Genomic DNA, 12480 nt, shown 5'->3' on the forward strand with positions numbered 1-12480 from the left:
AAGCCCTAGCGGTATAGACTCCCTGCACCAACCACGCCTGGTAGAGGACCCCTGGGGGAGAAATGATATCTAACACTGGGGCAAAGGTTTCACCTCCAACATCATTACACAAGTGCTACTTGCCAATCAGATTTAGAACAACTGGTGCTATTCAGTAAGCCTTGTTCCTTGTCCAGGAAAGGAAGACAGGGGGGTCAACAGACAAGAGTCAAAGTCAATTTCTCTTTAGCCAGATTTATAAATCTTCCCAGGATTTTGAAGTTTAGTGTGCCTTGAATGAATATATGATGTATTGTGGGCCACTGTGCCAACAACAACAACAACAACAACAACAAACTGTTCAGTTTACCTCAGTTGCTGTCATTTTTATTTCAATTAAGATATCAATCTCAGATTATTAATTCAGTTATATCAAGTATTGCTAGGATACGAAGGAACAAAACCCACTACATTCAATAAAACTGGTGCTTAAAATCTTCATCAGGGCTGTGTCCCAGAAGTCTTTATACATTGCACAGTGGTTTTGATCTTTATTCTGAGTTTGTGGATACCATGTACTGCATCCAAACCCATTTGTATTCTAAGAACCACGTGAAAGCAAAGAATTGACACCCTGACACGCATGTGCTTTAAGACTGACATTATTTATTTTAAAAGTTTGAGGTATCATGTCTGGTTATACCAAAGAAGAAATAAACATGGTTTCATAATCTTTTGCATGTTCTAAAATAAGTAGTCATGTTAAATGTGGTAACAGGTTAATTGAACTTGTTTAGGTTTATTAAATTTTTCACTTATTGCTACTTTTAAAAATATATTTATTTTACTGTTTTTTTTCTATCTGGAGAGATCTGAAGAGTCTCTACTGGTCCATGGGGTTATCCTGTGTGTTTGTGTGTGTGTGTGTGTGTGTGTGTGTGTGAATTTGCATGTATGTGCATGTGTGTATTGAGAGACTAAACGGATTTCTTTGAAATTCTAATGAAGACTATGAATTCATTATTCCTAAGCAAACACACAGGTGCGAATGCATGTGCGCTTTGTACACTATTTCAGAGAGTCCTCAGAGTGCCGTAAATCTAGTTTTTCTTGTTTTCCAGGTCAGGAACCACACTTTCATTTCAGAGGATGCTAGTGCTTCCTCTGAGCCTCACTGACGCAAATATAATCGACCTCTCACCACTTTTTAAAAAATTTAACAAAGCAATTCTTTTAAAAATTTAGATAGTTTGGGGTTACATTATGCTAATTAAGTAGATGTATATAATAGATACTAATTAAACCATGGCAATATTGATTCCCATTTCTTCGGTCATTATTCTATGTGTTGGGAATTGTGTAGTTTAAGTATTTTGAAATTCATGGCTTCCAGTATAGAGGGTAGCCAGTAGTTGCTGTCATATGCCAAAAAGGAGCTGTTGGTAATCCTTCCAGTCTGAGCTTTGTGCCCCTGTATTAAACTTCCAATTCTGTTTCCTGTTCCCCACACCCTGACCCTCTAGGGGCTGCTGTTCCATACTAGTTTTCATAAAACAGCAAGAACATGTGACATTTATCTCTGTTCCCATCCACATGTTTGTCAATTGACCCCATTGGTTTTATGGCAGAACATACGAAGATACGTGTCTTCGTTGATCCATTCACTGAAGGGCACATAGGTTGATCCCATAGTTTGGTTATTTCATAGTGCTGTAATAGATGTGGATCATTTATTAGTAAAAGCCAGAGGTTTCTTGTTGTTAGAAGGATTTAATCTTTGGATATGTGTGTGTGTGTGTGTGTGTGTATGTGTGTGTGTGTGCATGTGCATTATATATATATATATATATATATATATATATATATATATATATATATATATATATATATATATAAGTCATACAGCTTTTATGGTATTTGTAGTTACAAGTTTTTTTCTAATTTTTTGAATCTCCACAATGTTTTTCATAAAGACTTTATTACAATCTCACTATCAGTCTTTAGGGGACTTTTTCTTTTCTCCAATATTTGCTAGTAGTTGTTATTTTTGTCTTTTATGATAGCCATCAAAGTGCGGTCGGATTGTGACTTGGTTTTACATTGATGATTGACATTGCATTTTTGCTTTCATGCCTCCATTGGTTATTCAGATGTCCTGACATCTTTTGAGAAGTATCTGTATTCTTTGACGATTTTTAAATTGGATACTTTTGCTGTTCAGTTGAGTTTCCTACATATCCTGGATCTCATTCACTTATTGTAGAAACAATTTGCACATACAAATAGAAACATAAGAAAGAAAATCATACCTATTTGCAGGTGATATAATTTTATGCATAATAAGCTCAAGAGAGTCCTTAAGAAAATTCCTAGAACCAATGAATACCTTCAGCAAAGCAGCAGAATACAGAGTAAGTAGCTTTATAACACACTGATAATGAACCCACTGAGGAAAAACTTGGGAAAATAATCTTTCCCTATAGCTTCAAAATATTTTTAAATACCTAGGAGTAATCCTAATCAAAGGCGTGGAAGCCATTTCCAATGAAAATGCCAAGACACTAAAGAAAAAATGAAGGAACACTAGACAACGGAAAACCTTTCCATGCTTCCGTGTGCATGGAAAGCAAAAGCCATGCAGTGGAAATAACTATACTACCAGAGCCGAGTCACAGTACAGGGGGCGACCATAAAGGAAAACCCCAGGAACATTCTTCCTAGGACTAGAAAAAAAATCCTAAAACTGCATGGATCCATGAAGGAATGCAACTATTTAAAGTAATCCCAAGCAAGGAGAGTAAGGCTGGGGCCATCTCAGTCCCTGGTCTTGATTTATCCTAAAGAAGGACAGTAACAAAGCACGGTATTGTCACAAAACAGCACACACATCAATGGGATATAACAAAAGGCACAGGATTAAACCTAGGCACTCTTGTGTTTTTCTTTGACAAAGATCCTAAAGCCACCCACTGGTGAAAAGTTCGCCCTTTCCGTGCACAGTACTGGAGAAGGTGTCTAGCCATGTGTAGGAGATAAAATGAGGTTCCTCTCTCCAAAACTGTGCCAAAGTCAGTTTAGAATACATCAAATATGTTTAGAGCTGAAAATTTAAAACTGCTCAAATACAATAAAGCAAAGAGTCCAAAAGATACAGGAGTATAGGAGACTTTCTAGAAGAAACTGAAATAGTTCAAGAAATAAAGTCAAGAATTGACTAAATTACATGAAATTAAGAAAGCTTTTGAATTGCTAAGGCAACCATCACTGCAGTGAAAAGACAGCCTACAGTACAGGAGAAAATCTTTGCCAGCTATCTAACTGACTAAGTATTAATATCTAAAATATATAAAGAACTCAAACAACTAAATACCAAAACCCCCAGTCAACCAATCTATCAACCAACCAACCAACCAACCAACCAACCAACCAACCAACCAACCAATCAATCAATCAATCAATCAACATACTGATGCAATGAATTGACAGTTTTCAAAAGGTATTTTGAGATATTGGTAGAATAGAGAGACAGCATGTTTATGTCAACAGTGGTAAAATACTTGAGTGGTCAGGAACAATCTAATCACAAAAGACGACCATAAACAGAGGAGCATTGCAGAAGAGAGGGCAGGAATATTTTAAGTGCCAGAAGCGGTGAGTGACTAGAATGAAATACTTGTCTAGACATAATGGCAGCTGCCTCTATGAACCCAGCGGTTGAGATTGGCATACACAAGGCCTGGGCAAGTTCCACCTAGAGAAACCAGCATGGAGAGGGGATGTGGGCACAAAATTCCCTCCCCACAGCTGAAGAGCTGTGAGGGAGGGAGAGTCAGTTTCTTTGAGAGAGTGGTCCCTGGCAGGTTGACCATGTTCCAGTGGATGGCCGAGAACTCCAGTGTACACAGGTAGCACAGATTGGACTTGATGTTTTTTTAAAAACTGTGGAAAAATGTTGGGTGAGGAGGGAGGGCTTGGGAGAGGGGAGGTGAATATGTTGAAAATACATTGTACACAATTCCCAAAGAATTAAATAAAAACATGAAGAATGTTCAACAACTTTAGGGGAATGCAAATTAACTACATGAAAATTCCATCTCCTTCCAGTTATTAAACAACAACAATAACCCAGCCACAAATTCTAGCCAGGATGTGGGGGAAGGGTAAACTCTTATATACTGGTGATGCGAATATAAATTAGTTTAGCCACTGTGGAATTCAGTATAGTAGTGTCTCTGAAACCTAAACAAAGAACAACCACATGACCCAGCTATTGTACTTCTGGCTACATACCCAAAGCATTCTATGCCAACATACCACAGAGATACCTTCATATCTTTGTTTGATAAGCAGCCATATCCACAACTAACTTATGGAATCTGACTAGGTGTCCACCAACAGGTGAAGAAATAAAGAAAATGTGTAACATGCATGCACACACACACACACACACACATACACACAATGGACTTTTATTGATCCATAAAGAACTCAATGATGTCATTTCCTGGATTTGGATGGAACAGGAGATCATCATATTAACTAATGTAAATGAAATGCAGAAATAAAAAAGAAACATGTTTTGTCTCTTGTGGGTCCTAGAACTCTTTATAGGTTCGTAAATTAATTTATATATATTTATATATATATTCATATGCATATATTTTAACTCCAGTTAAAAACACTGAGCAATGTCTTTTGTTCTACCTCTGGGCGGAGTGTTCTGTAATGATCTGTCCATTGAGGAAAATGAGACCCCCTACTCCGATAGTATATTAGAGCTTACCCCTCCTTTTAAGAAGACTATATTCTTTTCTCTTTCTTTTTAAAAACATATATATATATTAATGTATGAGTGCTCTACTGCACATATATTCATAGGCCAGAAGAGGGCATCAGATCCCTTTATAGATGGTTGTGAGCCACCATGTGCTTACTTGGGAATTGAACTCAGGACCTCTAGCAGCCAGTGCTTTTAACCTCTGAGCCATCTCACTAGTCCTAAGAAGGCTATATTTTTAACAATGAGATAGTTCTTGAGTATCTCATCATTGTTTGCATAAACACACTGGCTTGCTATGCCATCAACATGTGCTTGAACTATGAAGCAGACCTAATATACTTACATATCCCAGTGGATATGCTAGACTTGTTCCACATAGAGACCAATAGGCCCCTCACCTAGTTTATGAAATTCAGATCAAAGAAGAGTTAAGTTCTAAAGGTATGTGTATATCAAATGATTTTTGTTGTTGTTGTTGTTGTTTTGGTTTTTGAGACAGGGTTTCTCTGTGTAGCCCTGGCTGTCCTGGAACACACTCTGTAGACCAGATTGGCCTCGAACTCAGAAATCCACCTGCCTCTGCCTCCTAAGTGCTGGGATTAAAGGTGTACTCTACCACCGCCCAGCCGGTGAATCTTTTTAATAGGAATTGTTTGGTTAAATTAAATACAAAATGTGTATGAGATTTCTTTATGTTGCTTTTAGCATATAGCTCTGTGTGTCTTAAAGAAAAAGGTTCCATCTTGGCTACACAAATGAGTACTGCTTATCTAGATTAAAAAGGTGTCCTTCCTGTTTGGAAGATAGTGGTTAGAAATGGAGGCATCTGTTCAGGAAATTTCCCCCTGTGCCCATGTGTCTGAGACTTTTCCCAACTTTCTCTTCTATTAGAATCAGTGTATCTGCTTTTATGTGGAGGTCCTTTATCCACTTGGACTTGAGCTTTGTTCAGGGAGATAAGAATGGATCAATTCGCATTCTTCTACTTGTTGACTGCCAGTTGACCCAGCACCATTTGTTGAAAATGCTGTCTTTTTTTCCACTGGAGTTCCTTTGTTAAAGATCAAGTAATCATAGGTGTGTGGGTTCATTTCAGGGTCTTCAATTCTATCCCACTGATCTACCTGCCTGTTATTGTACCAATACCCTGCAGTTTTTATCAATATTGTACTATAGTATAGCTTGAGGTCAGGGATGATGATTCCCCTAGATGTTTTTATATTGTTGAGAATAGTTTTTGCTATCCTGGGTTTTTTGCTATTCCAGATGAATTTGAGAATTGCTCTCTCTAACTCTATGAAGAATTGAGTTGGAATTTTGATGGGACTGCATTGAATGTGTAGATTACTTTCAGCCATCTTTACTACATTAATCCTGCCAATCCATGAGTATGGGAGATCTTTCCATTGGGCTTAAGCTCTAAGATCAAGAATCAGCAAATGGGACCTCGTAAATTTTCAGAGGGTCAGGAAATTGAACAGAGGTGTGCAGCAATGGGGAATGGGGAACTGGGGTAGCAACCGGAAAGTCGCAGATGCCAGGAAAACAAGAGCCTCCCTGGGATGTCATTAGCTGAAATACCCCACAAAGGGCAGGGAGAACCTGTTGAGACCATATCCAGAGGCTAGGCATGCACCCTCCGGCCTCTAGTTGTGGGATGGGGCCGCTCACCCATATCCAAAATTTTAACCCAGAATTGCTGCTGTCTAAAGGAAACACAGGGACAAAGAGTGGAGCAGAGACTGAAGGAAAGGCTATCCAGAGCCTGCCCCACCTGGGGATCCATCCCACATGAAGACTCCAAACCTAGACCCCATTGCTGATGCCAGGAAGTGCTTGCTGACAGGAGCCTGAGAGGGTCTGTCAGATCCTGACCAATACAGAGGTGGATACTCACAGCCAACCATTGGACTGAGCACAGGGACCCCAGTGGAGGAGTTAGGGACAGACTGAAGAAGCTGAAGGGACCTTATCTGGCACCAATGGGAGGGGAGGCCCTTGCTCCTGTTAAGGCATGATGCCCCAGTGTAGAGGAATGCTAGGGCAGTGAGGTGGGAGTGGGTAAGTGGGTGGGGGCAGGGTAAGGGGGAATGGGATAGGCGGTTGCAGAGGGGAAACGGGGAAAGGGGATAACATTTGAAATGTAAATAAATAAAATATCCAATTAAAAATAAGAAATGGAGGCATCTATTATAGCTCTCTGTGGCACAATAGGTAAGAATGGTATATACTTCCTAGGAAACAGTTATGACACACACTAAAACAGGCAAAGCAATGATCTTTTCATCAAAGTGCTTTTATTTTAATTGGAGTGACATAACCAAATACAGAAAAAGGAAAAAATTAAGTAATTACACGTGTTCCTCAGTTCTATAATATCATATTCATAAGAAATAAAAAAAATCAAATATCAGTTCACCCAACTGTTACACAAACCTGGTGCATATCTAGATTGCACAGCAAGCGCCATAGAGACAGTAACGTTGGGAACAGCCACGCACAGACGCTTATGCAAAAGTTGCACATTCCAAATGGTAAGCATGGTCAATTTCAATGAAATAAAACAATTTACAGATGCGCTAATTCTTAACGAAAAACTTACAAACGAAAGTGACCAGTGAACCCTCTCTGTGAAAGATAGCTCCTGAATACAGGCAGACCCCGTATACATCCTTAGCAAGCAGAGATCTCCATATCTTTTATGTAGTTTTAACAGTTGGATAGTGTCCACCTGAGAACTTGCCAAGAGGGGACTGTGTAGGTAATTAACATTGCTTAGACACTAACATATTAATCAAGAGCAAATGATTTCTGGCTTATTTCCACAGTGCTTCCATGTGACGGTATGATTTGATCCTCACTCCAGATAGCCAGCAGGTTGGTTCAGGAGTATGGAAATCATTTTGCAGTCTGAGCACACAAATTCACTGATGAGACTGGGTGATTGTCTTCTGTCTGTCAGTCAGAAGAGCACGGAAGAGTGGTCATATCATTAGGCGATAGACGTGAAATGCTTTCTATTTCATGCTAGGTAAACCAATATAGCAAGCTTTAAACATTATTAGATCTGACCCAAAGTGTGCTTAATATAAGTCCCTGCTTCTGTATTATTTAATTTTGGAGACATCATAGTGTTTCTGAGGTATAGAATCTAGGTTTAGAATTAAACAGTAGAGGTGGGAAATCACTCACGACACAAATAATTCCAAATGCCAAGGGAATTGCCTTTAAACACGTTGATGACTTTGGAAAACAGTTCAAAAACAGTACCGAGGAAGAAATATAAGTAGGTTACTTATTTTGGTACAAATGAAGATGGTCCTAAACAAACTTAAAAGCTACAAGGTAATATTTGTGCTTAAGACATGTAGGCTGTCATTTTGTGTGGTAAAATACTTTACAGGCGTGTACTTAAGTTTTTTTAAAATAAACTTGATGATGAACAGTAATATATGCTGGCTCAGTATATATTAAATAAATTGGCAATACCATGTATATAATATACATACTCAAATTGTATTTAGAATGCCATCTGAAGAGCCGGTAACAAGCTTGAGAGATTAGGTTATTGGGAAAAAGATTCTGTCTGGCAAACATGTGCCATCTTAATAAATGGCAACTGACACTAACTTTCTGTTCACCATGCTCTTTTTGTATTGTCTTTCATTCCACATTAATAATTGAAGAGAATAAATGGGGGAAAATTGACTCTAAGAAACTTTTGGGATCTGTGTCTTCTCATTTAAGTTTATTTTGATAAGCTTTTATTTGTTCTCCAAATCCACAGTTGCCTAAGAGAAGATAATAACGTTCTTTAGAGAGCACCTACCTAATTGATCATGAGGGAATATGAAGGAAAGGATAGTCAAGAACTGTTTAAGTCATTAGCTAGTCCATATAGCCACACAAAGCCACTGGCTTATTTTGACATAATTAATTTCTGTGTGAAAACACACTAGGCATTTAAATGCTTATTGACACACTGACAAACTTATTATATGAGGAAAATCACTTGTGATGCTTCTTAGCTTTGTCAGAGTTCTCTCTAGCAAAGAGTCTAAATTGATTTTAGTCTCTGTTAGAGCATCATTTTATGCTCCCGCTGGCTTTTGGGGTTGTTTATAATTCTCATCTGAAATCAATATACTGGTCTTTTCATGAGCTGCCAGGGAGGTAGGTTGTAAGTTCAAACTGTGAGTTCTTGGAATGGACCAGTCTCAGGCTCCCAGGATGCTGTGGGCCTTGCTCCTGCCGTGAGACCGATTATGAAGCCTCTTCAGTGTGGCTAAGACTTAGCAGAAAAGAGCGTCAGCTGCTGAGAAGGGCGAAGTGTAGACACGGTGTTAAGAATCACACCTCAGAGTTCCCTGACTTAGAGTCCATTCCTTTATTGCTGAGAGAAGAAACAAGTTCACGGCACATGATAAATCTAGAGGAACTAATGCCTGCAAGCATATATTCTCCGGGGTTTATAATAAACTGAGTAGCATTCCACTTAACGTAACTGTAATAAAGTTAAACCTTAAGTAGCTGATGAGGTAAGATAGCGAACAAACAAAATGTATAAGAAAAATCACCCACCCCAAATGTTATATTTAAAATAAATAGTTATTCTATAACACAATTGGAATTTAAATTCACTCAAAGTATTCATCCTTCCAATACACCTTAAGTACCACAGCAAAATAAAAAGTCGTAAAATTGCACCTTTATGCTCATAAGCTTATTAGGGTCAAGCCAACACCCAGACTAGTGTTAAGGTGTCAGTGGTCAGTCCCACGTTCAGTGATGCCTATGCTGTTGAAGCAAGAAGCTAGCTTCTTGAGTAATACCACGTATCACTACTGGAACTGATCATGAAATTTTCCCATCTAAGTGTTCCTAGCTTTGTCCTGTCCTTTGGATAATTATTTTCTTGCTGGGTCTGCTTATCTGCCCTCGTATTCTCTGTGTCCTCTTGGAGCTGAGGTCAATTCAACAAGAATGATGAGGTTTTCTATATGATTTTGCTCAGTGAAATGTTGGTATGATAGCTCCAGCTACAATAGTAAATAAAAGCACAAATAACCTCTTTTTCTGATTCCTGTAAATCCTCTTCATTGAACAAATTGAATACAACAAATGCTACTATACCTACTGGCTGGCGAACGAATACCAGTGGTCCACATGACACTGATACACGTGACTTAAAGGGCTGATAACTAAACTCCGCTGGTGAGCTCCTCATAGAGGTCTGGCCAATCTCTGGGAGATGAGAAATAAAAGGGTAAGGGTGGGGAGTGTATTCCCCACTATGTAGCCAGGATAGAAAACACCATGAGTCTTTACAAAGTAGATGCAGATAAACAAGTATGGAAAATAACTTAAGACCAAGGTCAAAGGTCAAAGGTCAAAGCTGCTCAGCTCTTCCAAAGATCATTCAAATCACCTCAGCATCACTGGACTTAATTCTGTCTTGAATAGAATTACCAACACTAGATAAAAGATGGCATTAAAAGGAAAAAAATAAACTTTTGGAAACCATTGTTCCTACTTATTTTTTAAGTAGTGCCATGTTTCTAGAAAAATAGACATTGTACAAATTTAATCTCGAAATTTATCTAGCACAATTAAGAGTTTAGACATCATGTAATATGCATTGTCTACTTCTTGTGGCAAGCTAAGTGTTTTTCATTTGTCAAAAGAATATCTGCCCTGTCTGCCATGGAGGATAAATACACAGGGGTGTGCCGGTGTGAACATTAATTACTAAAATACCAGAGTAGCATTACGACAACCTTATAGCAGATTTGCATATGATGTATGGGTATATACATGGTCAATAAATAAAAGTGAAACACTCCACAAACAGAAAGTTATTGTGCCTGCCTTACTGGATACTGAAAATCTGGAAAAATACTAATTAGTAAAACGAAATATTATTTAGAAAGAATATTTACAAAACAAAAAGTGCAAAGGTCAATGTCTAACTTAGTTGTTCACCAGACTTTTCCAGGTTTTAGGTGTCTGTGAATCTGTTCAGTTCTGAACAAATTGCCTCAAACGCCATCTTGTGGACAAAAGGAGGTATATCATAAGTCTCTCAGAAGTGGGAGAAGTTACGGAAACAGAAGGGCTATACCTAATTAATGTGTAAGACATAGTCATGGAAATTACTTTATAAGTTGAACATCAAATGAGAATTTAGACAGTATATCATGAAATAATTCCTTAATCTCTATAAGTAGGCAAAATTTTAATTTCCAACTCTATCATGAAATAAAGAAAAAAAACCACACACTCACAAGGTTGAAATCATTAAATAGCTCTGGTTCAGGTAAGAAGTTGAATAACTTAAGACTGATGGTGCTTCCACTGTGGTTGGGAGTAATGGCCGATGTTTTCAGTTGGAGAGAACAGTGCACACAAATGGGGCGTTCTCTTTCTTTAGGTTCTAAAAGCAAAGCAGAGTTTGCCAGAGGACAGATCTTCTCTACATACGAAGATTCTCCCTAGCTGGGCGATGGTGGCCCACACCTGTAATCCCAGCACTTAGGAGGCAGAGGCAGGTGGATTTCTGAGTTCGAGGCCATCCTGGTCTACAGAGTGACTTCCAGGACAGCCAGGTCTACACAGAGAAATCCTGCCTCCGGGGAGGGGGCGAGGGGGGAAGGATTCCACGTAAAATTGCTAACTGAACTGGCATAAAACTTGGGACTTGAATTTAGTCATCCTTGTTTATGGAAAAAAATAGTTTTAACATTGTCACTGTGGCCTGTAATTATACTGAAGTACAAAATGGGAGAAAATTGATAATTCTTTTCCTTTGTTATAAACAACACCAGAAAGAAATGGTGATTCCTTCTCCTTTTTGGGGACCAAACTATCCTGTTTGTTTCTACGAAGGGGTTGGGAACCTGCCAGTATCTTTGTTGTGTTAGCTAGACCAACTGTTCCTTAAGCCCTTTGCTATGAACAGAGTCGGGGCAGAAGAAAGAAAATCAGAAGATTAATAAGAGTAGATTAATGCTTCGTGCCATATAATCAGGTCCCGTCTCTTGTTATGTCAGATTCAGTCACATGTCCCAAGTTTATGAAATGAGCTTGAATCACCGTGACAGGCCCTATACTCATCAAGTCGTGGGAACAAATCTAAATCCTCAAAACAGGAATAAGCCAGTCGTACATTCTCAAAAATTAGAAAAAGGAGGAGTAATAACCATCCAATTTGTAAGAAAGGGTTCTGTTCTGTGGAACTGAAGTAACATAATGTACAAAACAAGAAAATGAGTTGCATCATATCAATTGATCAACCAAAAAAAAAAAAAAACCCAAATACACTAACCACCCACCACCAGCCAAATGTTCATGAAAATATTAAAATTATAAAATAAATATTTTGAATAAGCCAAAACACAAAAGGATAAATAACTTGTCAATTAATATGAAAAATAATCTTTGAAAACATAGAAAAGTCTTCCCTATACAGCAAATTCAAGTAAAGGAATATGTCAGGTAAAGTGTATGTTTTCAGAAAAGTCAACAAATTAGAAACTCAAAATATACACATAGCACCAACTTTTCACCTTATGTACATTTTGGGGGGTAGATTATCAGTTGGCTATGAAGATAGCTATGCAAACATTTGCATACTCCGATTGTGTAAGTTTAAAACACAGCACCATTGTAGGTATTGCATATGAAAAAAAAAAGAATAAGCAATTTTAAGCCCAAAACATTGG

Source organism: Apodemus sylvaticus, chromosome 9 (genome assembly GCF_947179515.1).
Source record: "Apodemus sylvaticus chromosome 9, mApoSyl1.1, whole genome shotgun sequence".
Taxonomy (NCBI): Eukaryota; Metazoa; Chordata; class Mammalia; order Rodentia; family Muridae; genus Apodemus; species Apodemus sylvaticus.